This window comes from Balaenoptera musculus, chromosome 16 (genome assembly GCF_009873245.2).
Source record: "Balaenoptera musculus isolate JJ_BM4_2016_0621 chromosome 16, mBalMus1.pri.v3, whole genome shotgun sequence".
Classification (NCBI taxonomy): domain Eukaryota; kingdom Metazoa; phylum Chordata; class Mammalia; order Artiodactyla; family Balaenopteridae; genus Balaenoptera; species Balaenoptera musculus.
The window spans coordinates 50,228,447-50,245,498 of NC_045800.1; the positions used below are offsets into that span (position 1 = coordinate 50,228,447).

At 36.3% G+C, this 17,052-nt stretch overlaps 1 protein-coding gene and 1 non-coding gene across 4 annotated transcripts in view; one reads left to right on the forward strand and one right to left on the reverse strand.

Annotated features, from left to right (window-relative positions):
- BMPR1A (bone morphogenetic protein receptor type 1A) overlaps nucleotides 1–17,052 on the reverse strand; it is a 143,173-nt gene that overhangs the window by 108,591 nt on the left and 17,530 nt on the right. The gene's annotated exons all lie outside the window — the stretch shown is intronic.
- TRNAW-CCA lies at nucleotides 11,130–11,202 on the forward strand. Its single transcript has one exon. It is a non-coding gene; the product is annotated as a tRNA-Trp (tRNA).

Sequence of the window (17,052 nt, forward strand, 5' to 3'; positions counted from 1 at the left end):
AAGATACATGTACCTCAATCCTCACAGCAACATTATTTACAACAGCCAAGATACGGAAGCAACCTAAGTGTCTGTCAAAAAATGAATGGATAAAGAAGTGGTATATATATATATATATATATATATATATATATATATATATATATATACATATATATATATACATACACACACACACACACACACACACATATATACAATGGAATATTACTCAGCAATAAAAAAAAGAATGAAATTCTGCCATTTGCAACAACATGGATGGACCTAGAGGGTATTATGCTTAGTGAAATAAATCACACAGAAAAACATGAATACTGTATGATATCACTTATATGTGGAATCTAAAAAATAAAATGAATAGATAAAGCAAAACAGAAATAGACTCACAGATATAGAAAACAGACTAGTGGTTACCAGTGGGGAGAAGAAAGTGTAGAAGGGCAAGATAGGGGTAGGGGATTAAGAGGTACAAACTACTGTGTATAAAATAAATAAGCTACCAGGATATATTGTACAGCACAGGAAATATAGCCAATATTTTATATTAACTTTACAGGGTGTCTAACCTATAAAAATAATGACTCACTATGTTGTACACCTGAAACTAATATAATATTGTAAATCAACTATACTTCAATTTTTAAAAATCTCCTAACAAAGAAAAGCCCAGGAGCAAATGGTCTCAGTGGAGAATTTTACCAAACATTTAAAGAAGAATTAATGTCAATCCTTCTCAAAGTCTTCCAAAAAACTGAAGAGGAGGAACACTTCAAAACTCGTCTTATGAGCCCAGCATTACCCTCATACCAAGCCAGAAAAAGATACTACTAGAAAAGAAAACTACAGACCAATATCACTAATGAATACAGATGGAAAATCCTCAAAAAAACAGTAGGAAACCGAATTCAACAGCACAGTCAAAGTGTAATACACCATGATCAAGTGGAATTTATCCCTGTAATTCAAGGATTATTCAACATAAGAAAATCAATAAATGAGATACATCACATTTACACAACTTAGAAAAAAACCCACATGATTAACTCAGCAGGTGCAGAAAAAGCATTTGACAGAATTCCACAAACTTTCATGATAAAAACACTCAAACTAGGAATAGAAGGAAATTATTTCAACATAATAAAGATCATATAGTTGACCCTTGAACAATGTGGGTTTGAACTGCACAGGTCCACTTATACTTTATTTTTGTTAATAAATATATACTGCAGTACTACATAATCCTCAGATGCAGAACCATGAATGCAGAACCACTGACTTACTAACACTATTAAAATATCCATACTGCCCCAAACGATCTACAGATTCAATGAAATCCTTATGAAAATCCTAATGGCACTTTTTGCATGTATAGGAAAGGCCATCTTAAAATTCATACAGAATCTCAAGGACCCCTAATATTCAAAACAATCTTGAGAAAGAAGAACAAAGCTAGAAGCCTCACGCTTCCTGATTTCAAAACATATTACATAGAGCTACAGTAATAAAAACCATGGTGCTGCCATACATTCAGATCAAATATAAAGACAAACATACAGATCAATGGAACAGAACTGATATCCTAGAAATAAACCCTTGCATATATGATCAAATGATCTTCAACAAGGTTGCCAACACTGCACAATGAGAAAGGACAGCCTCTTAAACAAATACTGTTAGGAAAACTGGATATCCACATGCAATAGAATGAAGAAGGATCCTTATCTTACACGGTATACAAAAATTAACTCAAAATGGATTAAGAAGTTAAACATAAGACCTGAAACTATAAAACACTAGAAGAAAATATAGGTGAAAACCTTCATGACATTGTAATGAACAACGATTTCTTGAATATGACATCAAAAGCACAGGCAACAAAAACTCAAACCTCTAGCCAGGCTCACCAAGAAGAAAAGAGAAAGCACCCAAATATATGCAATAAGAAATGAAAGAGGAGGGACTTTCCTGGTGGGGCAGTGGATAAGAATCCGCCTGCCAATGCAGGGGACACGGGTTTGATCCCTGGTCTGGAAAGATCCCACATACTGTGGAGCAACTAAGCCCGTGCACCACAACTACTGAGCCTGTGCTCTAGAGCCCACAAGCCACAACTACTGAAGCCCGAGTGCCACAACTACTAAAGCCCGAGTGCCACAACTACTGAAGCCTGTGCACCTAGAGTCCATGCTCTGCAAAAAAAGAAGCCACCACAATGAGAAACCTGCGCACCTCAACGAAGAGTAGCCCCCGCTTGCCACAACTAGAGAAAGCCTGCGTGCAGCAACAAAGACCCAACTCAGCCAAAAAAATAAAAATAAAATTAAATCTTTAAAAAAAAAAAAGAAATGAAAGAGGAGAAATAACAACCGATACCACAAAAACACAAAAAATCATAAGAGAATACTATAAACAGTTATATGCCAACAAATTGGACAATCTAGAAGAAATGGATGCATTTCTAGAAACATACAGCCTGCCAATACTGAGTCAAGAAGAAACAGATTATTTGACCAATCAGTAGAAGTGAAATAGAATCTGTAATAAAAAAAAAACTCCCTGTAAACAAAAATTCAGAATCAGGTGGCCTCAGTGGGGAATTCTACCAAATACACAAAGAACTTATACCTATCCTTCTCAAACTATACCAAAAAATTGAAGAGGAGGGAACACTCCCAAATTCATTCTATGAAGCCACCATCACCCTGATACCAAAACCAGACAAATACACTACAAAAAAAAAAAAAAAAAAAATTACAGGCCAGTATCTTTGATGAATGTAGATGCAGAACTCCTCAGCAAAATATTAGCAAACCAAATCCAACAGTACATAAAAAGGATCATACACCATGATCAAGCTGGATTCATTCCAGCGTTGCCAAGGAAGGTTCAACATACACAAATCAATTAATGTGATACAACAGATCAACAAAAGTAAAGACAAAAACCACATGATCATCTCAATAGGCACAGAAAAAGAATCTGACAAAATTCAACATCCATTTATGATAAACATTCTCACCAAAGCAGGTACAGAGGGAACATATCTCAACATAATAAAAGCCATTTATGACAAACCCACAACCAATATAATACTCAAAGGTGAAAAGCTGAAAGTCTTTGTGCTAAATTCAGGAACAAGACAAGGATGTTCACTCTCACCACTTCTATTCAACATAGTATTTGAAGTCCTAGACACAGCAATCACACAAGAAAAAGAAATTAAGGATATCCAAAATTGGAAGGGAAGAGGTAAAACTGTCAATATTTGCAGATGGCATGACACTCTATATAGAGAACCTTATAGCCTCAACACAAAAACTACTACAACTAATAAATGAATTCAGCAAGATAGCAGAATACAAGTCTCATATACAGAAATCTGTTGCATTTCTTTACACTAACCATGATATGTCAGAAAGATAAAGTCAAAAAAAAAATAATTCCATTTAAAATCACATCAAAAAAATAAATAAAATACCTAGGGATAAACTTAACCAAGGAGGTAAAAGACCTATACACTGAAAACTATAAAACACTGATATAGGAAACTGAAGATGATTCAAAGAAATGGAAAGATATTCCATTCTCTTAGACTGGAAGAGTTAAGATTGTTAAAATGTCCATACTACCCAAAGCAATCTACAGATTTAATGCAATCCCTATGAAAATACCCATGACATTTTTCATGGAACTAGAACAAAAAATCCTAAAACGTATATGGAACCACAGAAGACCCAGAATTGCCAAAGCTATCCTGAACGAGAAGAACAAAGCTGGAGGCATAACCCTTCCAGACTTCAGACAATACCACAAAGCTACAATAATCAAAACAGCATGGTACTGGCACAAAAACAGACATATAGATCAATGGAACAGAACAGAAAGCCCAGAAATAAACCCACACACCTATGGTCAATCTACAACAAAGGACGCAAGAATATAAAATGGAGAAAAGACCGTCTCTTCAACAAGTTGTGTTGGGTAAGCTGGACAGCTACATGTAAATCAATGAAATTAAAACACTCCCTCACAGCATATACAAAAATAAACTCAAAATGGTTTCAAGACCTAAATATAAGAGAGGACACCATAAAACTCCTAGAAGAGAACATAGGGAAAACATTCTTGGCCATAAATTGTAGCAACATTTTCTTAGATCAGTCTCCCAAGGCAAAAGAAATAAAAGCAAAAATAAACAAATAGGACCTAATCAAATTTAAAAGCTTTTGCACAGCAAAGGAAACCATCAACAAAACGAAAAAACCCATGGAATGAGAGAAAATATTTGCAAACGATGTGACCGAGAAGGAATTGTTCTCCAAAATATACAAACAGCTCATAAAACGCAGTATCAAAAAAAAAAAAACCCAATCAAAAAATGGGCAGAAGACCTAAACAGACATTTCTCCAAAGAAGATATACAGATGGCCAACAAGCACATGAAAAAATGCTCAACACTGCTAATCATCAGAGAAATGCAAATCAAAACCACAATGAGGTTAACACCTCACACCAGTCAGAATGGCTATCATCAAAAAGTCTACAAATAATAAACAGTAGAGAGGGTGTGGAGAAAAGGGAACCTTCTTATATATTGGTGGGAACGTAAATTGGTGCAGCCACTGAGGAAAACTACGGAAGCTCCTCAAAAAATTAAAAATAGAACTATTGTATGATCCAGCTATCCCACTTCTGGGTATGTATTCAAAAGAATTGAAAAGAGGATCTTGAAGAGATATTTGCACAACCATGTTCATTACAGCATTATTCACAATAGCCAAGAAGTGGATGCAACCAGAATGTCCATCAACAGATGAGCGGATAAAGAAAATGTGGTATATAAACACAATGGAATATTATTCAACCTTTGAAAATAAGGAAATCCTGCCATATGCTACAAACATGAATGAACCATGAGGACATTATGTTAAGTTAAATAAGCCAATCACAAAAAGACAAATACTACATGATTTTAGTGACATGTGGTATCTAAAGTAATCAAAGTCATAGAAGCAGAAAGTAGAATGGTGGTTGCCAGGGCTGGGGTGAGGAGGAAACAGGACGTTGTTGTTCACTGGGTAAAGTTTCAGTAGGGCAAGATGAAAAAGTTCTAGTATAACAATGTACACATAATTAACAATACTGTACTGTACACTTAAAAATAGTTAAGGGGGTAAATATATGGGTTTTTTTTTTACAACAATAACAAACAATAACAACAAAAGTGAAGAGTAGGCACAACTGGATTTATCTAGCAGTGGAGTTTCTCTACTAAGCAATGTAGCAAGTGAGGGCAAGGGTGTTGAGAGTATTTGCAACTGAACAATTGTGACTGACCATAGAATTTAAAATGAATAAGGAGAAGGGAAGGGACGTAAGGGGGGCTGCGGTAAGAAACGATAAAAAGCTAAAAGGGTCAATAGTCCCAGTGAGGTAAAAGGATAGTTTATACTAGAAGGCATGAGCTGAAAAGGTGAGAAGTGAAAATCAGAGAGTTCAATACTTGAAACTGAAATTATGGAGGGGGGTTATAATTATAAGCACATTATTATTGAATAACAGATCTGAGCTATGACCACAGGTGGCTGAAGTAGAGTGGAAGACACTGGAAGAGGTCAAGAAACCAAGAGACCAGGAAGGTAGTGGAAGAATACCCACCTAGATGTTGAGATCCACAAGAATTAGAATAAAGTAGTACTGGAGATAGTGAGCTACATAAGATAAAATCTTCACAGAATAAGGGGCAATAACTGGGGAGTAAGCCAAGGTTCAACGGAAAACTGCAAGGAGCAGCAGTAGCTGGTATTATCTGATGAGACGAATCAAAACCATCTCTTTTGTTTGACGTTAAGTAAGACTGGAGGGAGAGTGGTGTAGAAGTAGCAAAGAGGGGCAAGGAGGATAACCCATCTCCAGGCCCAAAGGAGAGGTGGTGTGGAAGAGAAACTTCCAACACTTTAGTGGACTGCAAAAAAATCAGTGTCCTCCAGTGTGAATCAAGTTTCAGTTGCTAGGGTTCTTAATCAGAGGCCCATGACCTCAAAAAATTGAGGAGGTCAAAAAAAAAAAAAAAAAAAAAAAAAAAAAAAAAAAAAAATAAAAAAATAAAAAAAAAAAAAAATTGAGGAGGTCCATGAACTTAGATGAGAAAAAATTACATCTTTAGTTTCACTAACCCCTAACTGAAACTTAAATATAATTATTTAATTATGAGAGTAGGCAAAGCCCACAGTAGTGTTAGCAGTACCTGTAACTTTGTTACCAAAAGAATCATAGTCTCATCAAATTACACTGTTGCAGATAACTCAGAGTATTATTTATATTCATCATTATTTAAAAATTAGGGCAGTTATTAAAACCCATCTCTGGGTTATTTAATGAGTTAATAAAAGAAAACACATATTACTATATCTTAAATTTTTTAAATTACTTTAATAGTGGTATTTCAATATAATTGGTTTCCTTTGTAATCCAATGTATTTTATTTTACACACATTTAAAAGCATTAAGTCTGTCCAAAAAACATAAGAATGCTTGAGAGCAAGAAGATGAATAGAAAGGTCAGAAAAAGAGGCACCATGAGAAGGCTTCAGGGATTGGAGAGCAGCAGGAAGAAAGGGTCTGCCAAAGAGATTATACAGAGCCTTAGAGAATAAAGGTCAATGTGAGGTTAAAAACAATGAGGGAGATACAGAAAATGTTTCATGAAAAAGGCAAGCTGCAACACAAAATGCATGATACCACCTGTATAAAACACAAGAAATGGAAATATATTTTTGTAAATGGAGAGGAAATTTTAGGATACATAAAGTAGCAACGGCGGTTACCAATGAAAAGTAAACTGAGAAAGGGGAAGAGCAGAAAAAGAGAAGAGGAAACTTCACTTTTCTGTATTGTTTGAATTATTTACTACGAGCATGTATTACACTAAAAACAAAACAACAAAACAAACAAACAGAAAAACAAAACTAGTTGTTTTTAGAGGAATCCCTTTTCTGTTTTCCTTAGTAGTTTCTTTGGTATTCTTGCAGGACACTAGTAGGAGGCTAGGCCTCCAGGCTCTCCAGGGAACTCAGTGATACATTCTTCGAGGGAATGTTGTCCAGAAACATTTTTTACAGCACGGTGAGATGGGCATCATAGGGAATAGTTTTAGCTATTTGGGGCTGTCATGAAACAATCAGCCTTGTGTTAGCCCTTCAAACATTTGACTTTTGTGCTGAAGCAAGCAGGAAATTGGAAGCTTCATCTCCTGCAGCTCTCTCTTCATGATTCAAAGCATTCTGGGACAGGTAACTGCCAAGCAGGCTGGGACTAATAGGTACTTCTTATCAAACAAAGCAAATACTGATAGCACTTTCAAGTTGAACTGCTATTGCTGGTATACAGGGAGCCTGATTTTTTTGTTCATCATGTGTACAGGAACCTTACTGAACTCACTTATTAGTTTTCCAACTTTATCAATTGATTCTCTTGGTTTTTCTAGGTAGATTATATGCTCTGCAAAGGGCATATGCAGAATACAAGTTTTGACTTTCCCTTTGAAATATTTACAGGCATACCTTTGTTTCATTGCAGTGTGTTTTTTACAAATTAAAGGTTTGTGGCAGCCTTGTGTCAAGTAAGTCTATTGATGCCACTTTTCCAACAGTATTTTTGCTCATTTCATGTCTCTGTATCACATTTTGGTAACTCTCACAAAATGACAAACTTTTTCATTATTATTTTATTTGTTATGGTGATCTGTGATCTCTGATGTTACCACTGTAAGTGTTTTGGGGCACCATGGACCGTGCCCACATAAGACAGCAAACTTAATTGATAAATGTTGTGTGTGTTCTGACTGCTCCACCAACCAGCCATTCCCCCATCTCTCTCTCTCTCTCTCTCTCTCTCTCCTTGGGCCTCCCTATTTCCTGAGACACAACAATACTGAAATTAGGCCAATTAAATACCCTACAGTGGCCTCTAAGTGTTCAAGTGAAAGAAAGGTCACACATCTCTCACTTTAAATCAAAAGCTAGAAATGATTAAGCTTAGTGAGGGAGGCATGTCGAAAGCCAAGACAGGCCAAAAACTAGGCCTCTTGCACCAAACAGTTAGCCAAGTTGTGCGTGCAAAGGAAAAGTTCTTGAAGGAAATTAAAAGCGCTGCTCCAGTGAACACATAAATGGTAAGAAAGCAAAACAGCCTTATTGCTGATATGGAGAAACTTTTAGTGGTCTGAACCGAAGATCAAAGCAGTCACAACATTCCCTTAAGCCAAAGCCTAATCCAGAGCAAGGTCCTAACTCTCTTCAATTCTCGGAAGGCTGAGACAGATGAGGAAGTTACAGAAAAAAAGTTTGAAGCTAACAAAGGCTGGTTCATGAGGTTTAAGGAAAGAAGCCACCTCCATAACATAAAAGTGCAAGGTGAAACAGCAAGTGCTGATGAAGAAGCTGCAGTAAATTAGCCAGAAGATCTAGGTAACATAATTAATGAAAGTGACTAAACAACAGATCTTCAATGTATGTAGATGAGACAACCTTTTTTTTTTTTTGGCCACGCCTCATGGCCTATGGAATCTTAGTTCTCCAACCAGGGATGGAACCCATGCCCCTCGCACTGGAAGCACAGAGTCTTAACCACTGGACCACCAGCGAAGTCCCGAAACAGCCTTATCTTGGAAGAAGATGCCATCTAGGACTTTCATAACTAGAGAGGAGAAATCCATGCCTGACTTCAAAGCTTCAAAGCACAGACTGACTCTCTTATTAGAGGCTAATGCAGCTGGTGACTTTAAGTTGAAGCCAATGCTCATGTACCATCCCCAAAATCCTAGGGTCCTTAAGAATTATGCTAAATCTACTCTGCCTATGCTCTCTAAATGAAACAACAAAGCCAGGGTGACAGCACATCTGTTTACAACGTGGTCTACTGAATATTTTAAGCCCACTGTTGAGACATACAGCTCACAAAAAAAGATTCCTTTAAAAATATTACTGCTCATTGAAAATATTTGCAGATGATGCAACAGACAGGGGCTTAATCTCCAAAATATACAAACAGCTCACACAACTCAACAACAAAAAACCGAACAACCCAATCGAAAAATGGACAGAAGACCTTAATAGACATTTCTCCAAAGAAGACATACAGATGGCCAGTAGGCACATGAAAAGATGCTCAACATCACTAATTATTAGAGAAATGCAAATCAAAACCACAGTGAGATACCACCTCACACCAGTCAGAATGGCCATCACTAAAAAGTTTACAAATAACAAATGCTGGATAGGGTGTGGAGAAAAGGGAACCCTCCTACACTGTTGGTGGGAATGTAAGAAGATCCATGCACCCCTATGTTCATAGCAGCACTAGTCACAATAGCCAAAACATGGAAACCTAAATGTCCATCAACAGATGAATGGATAAAGAAGATGTGGTACATACAGACAATGAAATATTACCCAGCCATTAAAAAAGAACAAAATAATGCTGTTTGCAGCAACATGGATGCAACTAGAGATGATCATACTAAGTGAAGTAAGTCCGAAAGAGAAAGACAAATACCATATGATATCACTTATATGTGGAATCTAAAATATGGCACAAATGAACCTATCTACAAAACAGAAACAGACTCACAGACAAAGAGAACAGACTTGTGGTTGCCAAGGGAGAGAGGGATGGGAGAGGGAAGGACTGAGAGTTTGGGACTAGCAGATGTAAACTATTATATATAGAATGGATAAACAACAAGGTCCTACTGTATAGCACAGGGAACTATATTCAATATCCTGTGATAAACCATAATGGAAAAGAATATAAAAAAAAGAACACCTCTATGTGTATAACTGGGTCACTTTGCTTACAGCAGAGATTGGCACAACACTGTAAAGCAACTAGACTTCAATAAAAAAAATAAAATTAAAAAAATAAAAAAGTAAAAAAATAAAGTATTACTGCTCATTGACAATGCACCTGGTTACCCAAGAGCTCTGATGGAGATGTACAATGAGATTAGTGTTGTTTTCATGCCTGCTAACACAACATCCATTATGCAGCCCATGGATCAAGCAGTCATTTCAAATTTCAAGTCTTATTATTTAAGAAATACATTTCATAAGGCTATATTTGCCATACACAGTGATTTCTCTGATGAATTTGGCTAAAGTAAATTGAAAACCTTCTGGAAAATATACAGCATTCTAGATGCCATTAAGAACATTCATGATCCATGGGAAGAGGTCAAAGTATCAACATTAACACAAGTTTGGAAGAAGCGGATTCCAACCCTCATGGATGACTCTGAAGGGTTCAACACTTCAGTGGAGGAAGTAACTGCAGATATGGTGGAAATAGCAAAAGAACTAGAATTAGAAGTGGAGCCTGAAGATGTGACAGAATTGCTGCAATCTCATGATAAAACTTTAACAAATGAGGAGTTGTTTCTTATGGATGAGCAAAGAAAATGGTTTCTTGAGATGGAATCTACTCCTGGTAAAGATGCTATGAAAACTGTTGAAATGACAACAAAGGATTTAGACTACTACATAAACTTACTTGATAAAACAGCAGTAGTGTGTGACAGGATTGGCTCTAACTTTGAAAGAAGTTCTACCGTGGGTGAAATGCTATCAAACAGCACTGCACGCTACAGAGAAACTGTTCATGAAAAGAGGAGTCAAACAATGCAGCACACTTCACTGCTGTCTTATCTTAAGAAATTGCCACAGCCACCCCAGCCTTCAGCAACCCCCCCCCTGATCAGTCAGCAGCCATCAGCATCAAAGCAAGACACTCCACCAGCAAAAAGATTGACTTGCTGAAGTTGCAGGTGACAGTCAGCATTTTTTAGCAATGAAGTATTTTTAAATTAAGGTATGCATATTGGTCCTTCTAGACAATGCTATTTCCCACTTGGTAGACTACTCTGTAGTGTAAACATAACTTTTACATGCAGTGGGAAACCAAAAATTTGTTTGACTCTCTTTATTACAATATTTGCTTTATTGCAGTGGTCTGAAACCAAACCCACAAAATCTCCAAGGTATGCCTGTATACCTTTGTTATACAAAATTCCATTGGCAGAGGCCTCCAGTTAAATGTTTAACAGCAGCATTAAAAATGAGCTCTTAGGGACTTCCCTGATGGTCCAGTGGGTAAGACTCCACGCTCCCAATGCAGGAGGCCCAGGTTCGATCCCTGGTCAGGGAACTAGATTCCGCAACTAAGACCCAGTGCGGCCAAAATAAATATATTTTATAAAATGAGCTCTTAGTATTGTTCTTTTTTTCTTAGAAAATATCTTACCAGTTGAGTTTACTATATGCTTCAGTTAGTTTCACCTCGTATCAGGTTAAGGAAGTTTCCTTCTTTTCCTAAACCTAGTCTATCAGAACTGGTTACTGAATTTTATCTAACAGCTTTATATATATATTTTTTAAATAAAATATATATATATATTTTGTATTTAATTTTTATTTCATATTGGAGCATACCTGATTTACAATGTTGTATTAGTTTCAGATGTACAGCAAAGTGATTCAGTTATACATATACATATATGTACTCTTTTTCAAATTTTTTCCCCATTTAGGTTATAACAGACTTTTGAGCAGAGTTCCCTGTGCTATATAGTAGGTTCTTGTTGGTTATCTATTTTAAATATAATAGCTTTTTTGTCATCAACTAAAATGATATTGTTTTCCTTCTTTGATTTATTAATGTAGTCCTAATGATACTAATAGATTTCCTAAGGTTAAATCATCCTTAAATCTCTGGGACAGCTTGACCCTATACTTTTAATATACTTTTGGGACCAGTTTGCTAGTATTTTATTTTGGATTTTACAGTGAGGTGATGAGAAGAACCTAATGTTTTCTTTTCTTGTGCTATCCTTTTTGCTAGCAGAGTTATGTTAGTTTCAAAGAGTATCTTCTCTTTTGCATTTTTTCTTTCCTCTGGAAATAATGTGTAACATAGGCATTATCAATTGCTTTAAAGTTCTGTAAAACATCTGGCCCTTTTAAAAGATATATCTTTGATAATTTTTTCTATTTCTTCATCAGCTACTGGATTATCAACCTTTTCCATTCCTTCTAACAATTTCAGTAATTTACATTTTCCTAGAAAATAATCCATCTCATCCAATTTCCAGGATATGTGGCATAAACTTATGCATAATATTCTCTTATAAGGCTTTCGTCTTGGTATTTATAGAGATGTCCCTAGCTCGTTTTTAATGTTTGCTTCTAGTTTGTTTTCTTCTTAAGCAGACTTGCCCAGAGTCTGCCACCTTTTGATTTTACTCATCAAGTTGTTTTGGTTTTCATTAACTTATAATTTTATATTTATTAATTCCTTCATTCTAATTTATTTTGTTGTTTTAAATCAGTGTGAATTGAATATCTTGTTCAGTTTTTTTTTTGAATGCTATTTATTTTTTACACAGCAGGTTCTTATTAGTCATCCATTTTATACACATCAGTGTATACATGTCAATCCCAATCTCCCAATTCATCACACCACCACTGCTCCCCCTGCCACTTTCCCCCCTTGGTGTCCATACATTTGTTCTCTACATCTGCGTCTCAATTTCTGTCCTGCAAACCAGTTCATCTGTACCATTTTTCTAGGTTCCACATATATGCATTAATATACGATATTTGTTTTTCTCTTTCTGACTTACTTCACTCTGTATGACAGTCTCTAGATCCATCCACACTTCCACAAATGACTCAATTTCGTTCCTTTTTATGGCTGAGTAATATTCCACTGTATATATGTACCACATCTTCTTTAGCCATTCATCTGTCAATGGGCATTTAGGTTGCTTCCATGTCCTGGCTATTGTAAATAGTGCTGCAAAGAACACTGGGATACATCTGCCTTTCTGAATTATGGTTTTCTCTGGGTATATGCCCAGTAGTGGGATTGCTGGGTCATATGGTAGCTCTATTTTTAGTTTCTTAAGGAACCTCCATACTGTTCTCCATAGTGGCTGTATCAATTTACATTCCCACCAACAGTGCAAGAGGGTTCCCTTTTCTCCACACCCTCTCCAGCATTTGTTGTTTGTAGATTTTCTGATGATGCCCATTCTAACTGGTGTGAGGTGATACCTCATTGTAGTTTTGATTTGCATGATGTTCAGCAGTTTTTCATGTGCTTCTTGGCCATCTGTATGTCTCCTTTGGAGAAATGTCTATTTAGCTCTTCTGCCCATTTTTGGATTGGGTTGTTTGTTATTTTAATATTGAGCTTAATGAGCTGTTTATATATTTTGGAGATTAATGCTTTGTCCGTTGATTCATTTGCAAATATTTTCTCCCATTCTGAGGGTTGTCTTTTCGTCTTGTTTGTAGTTTGCTTTGCAAAAGCTTTGAAGGTTCATTAGGTCCCATTTGTTTATTTTTGTTTTTACTTCCATTACTCTAGGAGGTGGATCAAAAAAGATCTTGCTGTGATTTATGTCGAAGAATGTTCTTCCTATGTTTTCCTCTAAGACTTTTATAGTGTCCAGTCTTACATTTAGGTCTCAAATCCATTTTTAGTTTATTTTTGTGTATGGTGTTAGGGAGTGTTCTAATTTCATTCTTTTACATGTAGCTGTCCAGTTTTCCCAGCACCACTTACTGAAGAGACTGTCTTTTCTCCATTGTATATCCTTGCCTCCTTTGTCATAGATTAGTTGACCATAGGTGTGTGGGTTTATCTCTGGGCTTTCTATCCTGTTCCATTGATCTATATTTCTGTTTTTGTGCCAGTACCATATTGTCTCGATTACTGCAGCTTTGTAGTATAGTCTGAAGTCATGGAGTCTGATTCCTCCAGATCTGTGTTTTTCCCTCAAGACCGCTTTGGCTATTCGGGGTCTTTTATGTCTCCACACAAATTTTAAGATTTTTTATTCTAGTTCCACCAAAAATGCCATTGGTAATTTGATAGGGATTGTACTGAATCTGTAGATTACTTTGGATAGTATAGTCATTTTCACAACATTGATTCTTCCAATCCAAGAACATGGTATATCTCTCCATCTGTTTGTATCATCTTTAATTTCTTTCATCAGTGTCTTACAGTTTTCTGCATACAGCTCTTTTGTCTCCCTAGGTAGGTTTATTCCTAGGTACTTTATTCTTCTTGCTGCAGTGGTAAATGGGAGTTTTTCCTTAATTTCTCTTTCAGATTTTTCATCATTAGTGTATAGGAATGCAAGGGATTTCCGTGCATTTATTTTGTATTCTGCAACTTTACCAAATTCATTGATTAGCTCTAGTAGTTTTCTGGTGGCATCTTTAGGATTCTCTATGTATAGTATCATCTCATCTGCAAACAGTGACAGCTTTACTTCTTCTTTTCTGATTTGAATTCCTTTTATTTCTTTTTCTTCTCTGATTGCTGTGGCTAAAAATTCCAAAACTATGTTGAATAATAGTGGTGACAGTGGACATCCTTGTCTTGTTCCTGATCTTAGAGGAAATGCTTTCAGTTTTTCACTATTGAGAATGATGTTTGCTGTGAGTTTGTCATATACGGCCTTTATTATGTTGAGGTAGGTTCCCTCTATGACCACTTTCTGGAGAGTTATCATAAATGGGTGTTGGGGGACTTCCCTGGTGGTCCAGTGGTAAAGAATCTGCCTTCCAATGCAGGGGACACAGGTTCGATCCCTGGTCGGGGAACTAAGATCCCACATGCCGCGGGGCAACTAATCCCGCATGCCACAACTACTGAGCCCGCACATATCAACAAGAGAAAACCCGAACACCACAATTAGAGAGAAGCCCACGTGCAACAACAAAGACACGACGCAGCCAAAAAAATAAATAAATAAATAAATAAATGGGTGTTGGATTTTGTCAAAAGCTTTTTATGCATCTATTGAGATGATCATATGGTTTTTATTCTTCAATTTGTTAATATGGTGTATCACATTGACTGATTTGCATATACTGAAGAATCCTTGCATCTCTGGGATAAATCCCACTTGATCATGGAGTGTGATCCTTTAAATGTGTTGTTGGATCCTGTTTGCTAGTATTTTGTTGAGGATTTTTGCATCTATATTCATCAGTGATATTGGTCTGTAATTTTCTTTTTTTGTAGTATCTTTGTCTGGTTTTGGTATCAGGGTGATGGTGGCCTCATAGAATGAGTTTGGGAGTGTTCCTTCCTCTGCAATTTTTTGGAAGAGTTTGAGAAGGACGGGTGTTAGCTCTTATCTAGATGTCTGATAGAATTCACCTGTGAAGCAATCTAGTCCTGGACTTTTGTTTGTTGGAAGATTTTTAATCACAGTTTCAATTTCATTACTTGTGATTGGTCTGTTCATATTTTCTATTTCTTCCTGGTTCAGTCTTGGAAGGTTATACCTTTCTAAGAATTTGTCCATTTCTTCCAGGTTGCCCATTTTATTGGCACAGAGCTGCTTTTAGTAGTCTCTTAGGGTGCTTTGTATTTCTGCAGTGCCTGTTGTAACTTCTCCTTTTTCATTTCTAATTTTGTTGATTTTAAGTCCTCTCCATCTTTTTCTTGATGAGGCTGGCTAACGGTTTATCAGTTTTGTTTATCTTCTCAAAGAACCAGCTTTTAGTTTTACTGATCTTTGTTATTGTTTTCTTTGTTTCTATTTCATTTATTTCTGCTCTGATCTTTATGATTTCTTTCCTCCTACTAACTTTGGGTTTTGTTTGTTCTTCTTTCTCTAGTTCCTTTAGGTGTAAGGTTAGGTTGTTTATTTGAGATGTTTGTTGTTTCTTGAGGTAGGATTGTATTGCTATAAACTTCCCTCTTAGAACTGCTTTTGCTGCATTCCATAGGTTTTGGATCATCATGTTTTCATTGTCATTTGTCTCTAGGTATTTTCTGACTTTCTCTTTGATCTCTTCAGTGATCTCCTGGTTATTTAGTAACGTATTGTTTAGCCTCCATGTGTTCGTGTTTTTTACGTTTTTTCCCCTGTAATTCATTTCTAATCTCATAGCGTTGTGGTCAGAAAACATGCTTGATATGATTTCAATTTTTCTTAAATTTGCTGAGGCTTGATTTGTGACCCAAGATGTGATCTATCCTGGAGAATGTTCCATGCGCACTTGAGTAGAAAGTGTAATCTGTTGTTTTTGGATGGAATGTCCTATAAATATCAATTAAATCTATCTGGTCTATTGTGTCATTTAAAGCTTGTGTTTCCTTATTAATTTTCTGTCTGGATGATCTGTCCATTGGTGTAAGTGAGGTATTAAAGTCCCCCAGTATTATTGTGTTACTGTCAATTTCCTCTTTTACAGCTGTTAGCAGTTGCCTTATGTATTGAGGTGCTCCTATGTTGGGTGCATATATATTTATAATTGTTATATCTTCTTCTTGGATTGATCCCTTGATCATCATGTAGTGTCCTTCCTTGTCTCTTGTAACATTCTTTATTTTAAAGTCTATTTTATCTGATATGAGTATTGCTACTCCAGCTTTCTTTTGATTTCCATTTGCATGGAATATCTTTTTCCATCCCCTCACTTTCAGTCTGTAAGTGTCCCTAGGTCTGAAGTGGGTCTCTTGTAGACAGCATGTATATGGGTCTTGTTTTTGTATCCATTCAGCGAGCCTGTGTCTTTTGGTTGGAGCATTTAATCCATTCACGTTTAAGGTAATTATCGATATGTATGTTCCTATTACCATTTTCTTAATTCTTCTGGGTTTGTGTTTGTAGGTCCTTTTCTTCTCTTGTGTTTCCCACTTAGAGAAGTTCCTTTAGCATTTGTTGTAGAGCTGGTTTGGTGGTGCTGAATTCTCTTAGCTTTTGCTTGTCTGTAAAGCTTTTGATTTCTCCATCGAATCTGAATGAGATCCTTGCCAGGTAGAGTAATCTTGGTTGTAGGTTCTTCCTCACTTTAAATATGTCATGCCACTCCCTTCTGGCTTGTATAGTTTCTGCTGAGAAATCAGCTGTTAACCTTATGGGAGTTCCCTGGTATGTTATTTGTCGTTTTACCCTTGCTGCTTTCAATAATTTTTCTTTGTCTTTAATTTTTGCCAATTTGATTACTATGTGTCTTGGCGTGTTTC